This window comes from Drosophila biarmipes, chromosome 3R, assembly GCF_025231255.1.
Source record: "Drosophila biarmipes strain raj3 chromosome 3R, RU_DBia_V1.1, whole genome shotgun sequence".
Classification (NCBI taxonomy): domain Eukaryota; kingdom Metazoa; phylum Arthropoda; class Insecta; order Diptera; family Drosophilidae; genus Drosophila; species Drosophila biarmipes.
The window spans coordinates 2,062,959-2,068,958 of record NC_066616.1 but is presented as its reverse complement, the minus strand read 5'-3'; the positions used below and the strand labels follow the sequence as shown (position 1 = coordinate 2,068,958).

Below are 6,000 nucleotides of genomic sequence, written 5' to 3'. Positions count from 1 at the left end.
TATTTCAAACTCAGCATCAATAGCAGGTACTAATAATCTTTCATCTTCTAATTTAAGTAACTCTGGCTAAGCTTATTCCTACAGATCATCCAGGGTTAAGGAAGTTAAAATGTTATGTTCGTACAGCCGACGGACAAAATCAAAACGTCACCGCTACCATTGTCGTTCCGATTCACTATAACTCCTTATATCAGGATGTAGAATTTTTAATAGTTTCCAGTATTAAACAAGATATAATCTGCGGAATGGATTTTTGGAAACTATTTGGTCTTCGAATATCCAGTCCAACGACTATATCCGAAATTTCTGACTCCAATGATTTAAGTGACAGAGTCTTGCTTAATGCAACCGATCGAAACCGATTTCAAGCTGTTATCGAATTCTTTCCATCGTCTGAAAAAAGTGGTTTAGGAAAAACAACCCTAATTGAACATCATATTGACACCGGTGCAGCAAAAGCAATTAAGCAAAGATATTACAACCTATCTCCAGCCAAAGAGCTTAAGTTATGCCAGGAAGTAGACCGCATGATTAGTCTGGGAGTACTAGAAGAAGCGCCCGCGTCCTCATGGTCTTCTCCGGCAGTCTTGGTCGTAAAACCAGGCAAAGTGAGAATTTGCTTAGATTCTAGGAAGCTTAATTCTGTTACAGTAAAGGATGCTTATCCTACTCCTCTTATTGAAGGTCTACTAAGTCGCGTACCTTCAGTACACTGCATATCGAAAATTGATTTAAAAGACCCGTTTTGGCAGATATGTCTAGACGAAGAATCGAAACCAAAAACCGCAATAACCATACCCAACCGTCTTTTATATCAATTTACACGAATGCCTTTCGGACTAACTAATGCTCCGCAAACACTTTGTAGACTTATGGATAAAGTAATACCTTATAGAATGAAATCACACGTGATGGTATATTTAGATGACCTATTAGTCATATCTTCAAGTTTCGAAGACCATCTTTCTCATCTGGCCGAATTCGCTACTTCGAAAGGCAGGTCTTACTATTAATATCGCCAAAAGTCAGTTTTGCTTAAAGAAAATCGACTACTTAGGGTACATTGTTGGAGAGGGAACTTTGCAAGTGAATCCCAATAAAATAGCCGCCGTGTCCAACTTTCCTGTTCCAAAAACCAAACGTCAACTTAAGAGATTTCTCGGGATGACCGGTTGGTATCAACGGTTTATTAACCAATATTTGGAACAAACCTTCCACCTAACCGAGTTGTTGCGAGGAAAAGTATTTCACTGGAATGATAACGCCCAAGTTTCTTTTGAACAATTGAAAAAGCCTCTGACCACTGCTCCACTATTAGTACATCCCAATTACGAAAAACCGTTTATAGTGCAGTGTGATGCCTCGATCAATGGTGTGGGAGCGCTTCTAGCTCAATGTGATGAAAACGGAATAGAACGCCCTATTGCATATATGTCTAAGAAGCTTAATAGATCTCAAAGGAATTACTCTACCACGGAACTTGAATGCTTAGCATTAGTTCTATCTATTAAAAGATTTCGAATGTATATTGAGGGTCATGAATTTACTGTTGTGAGTGATCATGCAAGTCTCCGATGGCTCATGACGCAGCAAGACCTTCAATGAAGACTTGTTCGGTGGGCACTCAAACTTCAAGGATTTAATTTTAGCATAGAACATCGTCGAGGTAGTGAAAATGTAGTAGCCGATGCCATTTCAAGATATTTTGAATCGGATGAAGGCCTTGCCACCATTGATATCGATGTTCTCCCAGAAATTGATTTGGAATCCGAATTCTTTCAATCCTCCAGCTATTCGCAACTTAAAGAAAAGTTAACGCAGTCTCAACTACCGGATTTTCAAGTAATAGATGGTTTTCTTTATCACAGGGTTGGTTTCTCTAACAGTTCCTCCGAGCATTTTGCGGTATAGCAAAATGTTTGGAAAATATTCGAGGAAAGTTTTACTGGCCGCGTATGGTTGTAGACATTTGCAATTACATCAAAAACTGTTAGATTTGTAGGACATCAAAATACCCCACGCAGAAAATTAAACCACCCATAGGACAACAAATTGTTAGCGAACGAGTATTTCAAAGACTCTATATAGACTTTATTGGTCTCTTCTCAAGGACGAAAAGAGGTAATATAGGAATCTTTATAGTACTCGATCATCTATCGAAATTCACGTTTCCTAAACCGGTAAAAGAGTTTACAACTCAAGTCGTCGTGTCATACCTGAAAGAGGAAATTTTTGATTGTTACGGAACGCCTGAGGTTATAGTAAGCGATAATGGTTCGCAATTCAAAAGTCATGAATTATCTTCTTTTCTTCTAAGCATGGCATTACCCACACATGCACGCAGCCTATTCGCCGCAGTCCAATGCAGCAGAAAGAGTTAATAGGTCTATTAATGCTGCATTGAGAGCCTATACCCGATCCGATCAGAGAGAATGGGATAGATATCTTAGTAGTATAAACTGTTCTCAGCGTCGTCATATACACCAGTCAATATCTGAATCTCCATTCTTTGTTGTTTTCGGGCAGAACACGGAAAAGATTATAAATTACTCAAAAATATAAATTTGCTTAATGAAAGTTCCTTACGACTAAACCGACAAGACCAATTCTCTACGTTACGATTTGACCTCCAAAAGCATTTAGACAAAGCTTATGAAAAGAATGAGCAATCCTATAACCTCCGATCTAGGCCTCGATCTTTTCAGGTAGGAGACGAGGTAATTAAACGAAACTTCGCCCTTAGCAATGCCGCCGCCCACTTCAATGCTAAGTTTGAGGATTTAAACGGAAGGGAATTAGGAACATACCATGCAAAGGATATTTGGTAACAGTATACACCCTTTTTCAGGTTTTATCTTTGTCGTAAAGACTAAAGATTAATCCTGTGCTGTAAGGGTGTGAAATTATTAGGAAAAGATTCGTTTATTTTTTTTAAATATAAAATAGCGCTACTGGTTCCGCAACTTGGTGGCAACCACACATCCTAGAAAATACTAAACGATAATTTCGTATTTTCTAACACTGCTTGTCAGAGGGCTTGCACCCGCCATTTGCGTTTTTTCGTTCTTTTATTTCTGATCTTTCGGCCAAAGCACACGCGTTTTAAATCAAATCGAATTTTGCAAAGAAGTGCTAAGTCCACGTGTGTATATATATATGCACCACCTCGGGCTTAATAACCGCCCAACAAGACAAACACACTAATAAGTGAAGCACCACAAAGCTAATTTCAAACGCCCAAAGTGGCTGGCGTAATTTAGCTGGCACCGATCGCAACATCCAACTTATAGTTGAAAAACTAATTAGGTGAGCATAGGGAATTTAATATTTTTCAATAATTGTGTACTAATGGATAAACGAAAGTAGGAGCGCTCAGCGCTATTTGATCAAATCGCCTGGTGCCCGTTTTGGCCCACTCTGGCTGCCAACACGTGGAGCGGGACTACTCGAGCCGAGCCACATACAGTTTACCAGTGCAAATTTAAGTTTCGAGCCAAGCTTCCCAACCGTTGTAAGACTTAAAAAAAACTTTAGGTAAATAAAAGTAAACCCAGCCTTGACCAGTTAGTTATTATGTTTGCAGTTCCTAAATTGATACACGTGTTGTTCGCCATATTCTCCTGAGCAGTTGCGAGTAACCTAACCCCGGACTGATGGTTAGCCATCGACACGTCCAACACGAGCGTATAGCGGATAAGCAGACACCCTGGACTCTTGTTCTAGCTGTTGAATCTGCCGCTTCGCCGCTAAGGATTCACCCCCGATCTCGGCAGCCGATCTGACTGTTGTAGTTTTTAGAATAGATTTAAATTTTATAGAAATTAAGCTTATTACACGGGTACAGTATGTATATTTGGCCTTAGATTGACTGTTAACTAATAATATTTTGTAGTTCACTCAGCATACACACATCTTCGTTTACACACACCGTCCACAGGCCTGTCGACTGCACTGGAATCAGATTTAAAGTATTTATGTTGTAAGTACGGCAGAGCCAACCGTCTGTTAGCATCAATCTGAGCCAAGTAATATAACTATAGAATAACTATAGATTCAAGTTTCGACACCCGTGCTATTTTGTTGAAGACTGCCTTTTTTCTTTTTAAAACTTAATTGTTAATGTACATTTTTGAATAAAGAACCTAAATGAAGTCATTTGTACCCATTATATGGTTAATCTGCCATGGGCAAGCTAACGTTAAGCAAATCATAAGCATCTGCCATGGGCAAACTAACGTTAAGCAAATCATAAGCCGCCGCCATGGGCCACTTATCTTTAATTGAATTTTGATTTTTATTTGAGAATGATGTATAAAATGAAGAAACTTTGTTTGCGAATTGGGACACCTGAAGTAACTGTGCATCGGCCACATACGCAAAGCGAGCCTATGCATGGTTGGGTGGGCTTTGAAGAGGAATTAAATGACATCTGCAATTCCTCACACTTAGTATAAAATTAGTTTCTTTGAGCTTTGGTTTAGTTTGTCAAATAGTTCCCTACTCTGTCTACTATTTAAGTTTATGTGACGGCGCGGTTCTCTAGGTAGCAAAACCCCACTCCCATTTTCCCTGAGCACAGCCGACCCTGTAGGCAGAGTACGCTGCCAGATAGCCGCACACATTGTCGTGTTCGTTACATCAGGCCCTATCATTTCATCGGTTAACCTAGCTAACCGTATCAAACTACAAAACAGATTGCTTATTGCAAAAAAAGTTTTAGAATTGCTCGACAGTTCCGTAAGGAGCGCTGATGATCATTTTGAAAATATTCAGTTCAGTGATATGGAACTTGAGACCGAAGAAGATGTGGATTAGGTGCGTATGTGAAATATTTTCTTCAGTACAGTTTTAATTTTATTTTACCTTTCAGGCCTTTTTAATAATAAATGCTTTAAATGGTTCTGGCGTAGCAACTGTAATTGAGAAAACATGTCCGTAGTTCCTTACAGAAAGTGTCTGTGACACGCCTTTCTACACAAACTAGTCTCTCAGTTTTAAAGCTATAGGGCTGACACTTTCCTTAAAGTCCAGCCGGATCGGACAACTGTATCTTAGAGCTCCCATAGAAACTATCGGGGAAATAATTTTAAAAAAGCTATATCTTTGGTGCTTTTTAACATATAACCTCCTACGCTTGGAAATAACATTTTTTAATTGGTTTTGAATATCGAATTAAATTTAGTCAAAATCGGACGACAATATAGCCTTAGGAACGATGGGAAAATTAGTGGTAAAATAATATGAAACAAATTAAAGCTTTGGTGCTGTTTGACATATAACCTTCTAAGCTTGAAATGCCAGTAGAAAACAATAGATTTTGGGCGTAAAAAATATAGATATGTAAGTGTTGACCTTTTATTTTATTTTTTATTTTTTATTTATTGTGTTGGATTTCTGTTGTATTTGTTAAAATCTTTTAATTATTTGTAGAAATTTTGCCAGAAGTATAGTTTAGTGATTTGTTTATTATTCTCATCTAATTCTCATCTCATTTGTTTTCAAAATTACGTTTTCAAAGTTACTATTGGCTGAATGTTGAGTGCCGGATTCCGAGGATTCTTTATTCTCATCTTCTGTAATATGATTTATTTCAATTCTGGACAGGGCATCCGCTACTACATTAGTAGTATCGGGATTATATATTATTTTGGCTTAACACTTTTTATGAAATTAAAACATCCTTTTAATTCAACATTTTAGTTTTTATACGAAATAGCGTAAGAATGTGGTTGATGGTCCGATGAATTTCTAGTCATGATACTCAGTATAAATAATTTCTTGAAGTTTTTAGTGCTCAAACTATCGCTAAAACTTCTTTTTTGTTGGTAACGTAATTTCTTTCGGTTTTGTTAAGTGTTTTAGATATAAAAGTGTTTGGGTTTTCATTTTGGGAAAGTCCTGCTCCTTTAGCTAGATCAGAGGCGTCTGTTGTTAATATAATTTTTTTTAATTAAGCCGGTTGAACTAGCTTACTTATAGATGTTCTTTTATCTCGTTAAT

At 37.7% G+C, this 6,000-nt stretch overlaps 1 protein-coding gene across 14 annotated transcripts in view; it reads left to right on the top strand.

Annotated features, from left to right (window-relative positions):
• Positions 1-3,067: 3,067 nt before the first annotated feature.
• LOC108026484 (proton-associated sugar transporter A) overlaps positions 3,068-6,000 on the top strand; it is a 366,519-nt gene continuing 363,586 nt past the window's right edge. For 13 of the 14 annotated variants that reach the window (XR_007764716.1, XR_007764718.1, XR_007764726.1 and 10 more), the window contains exons 1-2: positions 3,068-3,306; positions 3,367-3,511. The gene's annotated coding sequence lies outside the window, so the exon portion shown is untranslated. Of the gene's footprint in view, positions 3,307-3,366; positions 3,512-3,583; positions 4,152-6,000 lie in introns of those variants that run through there. The other variant, XR_007764727.1, reaches the window with a different exon arrangement.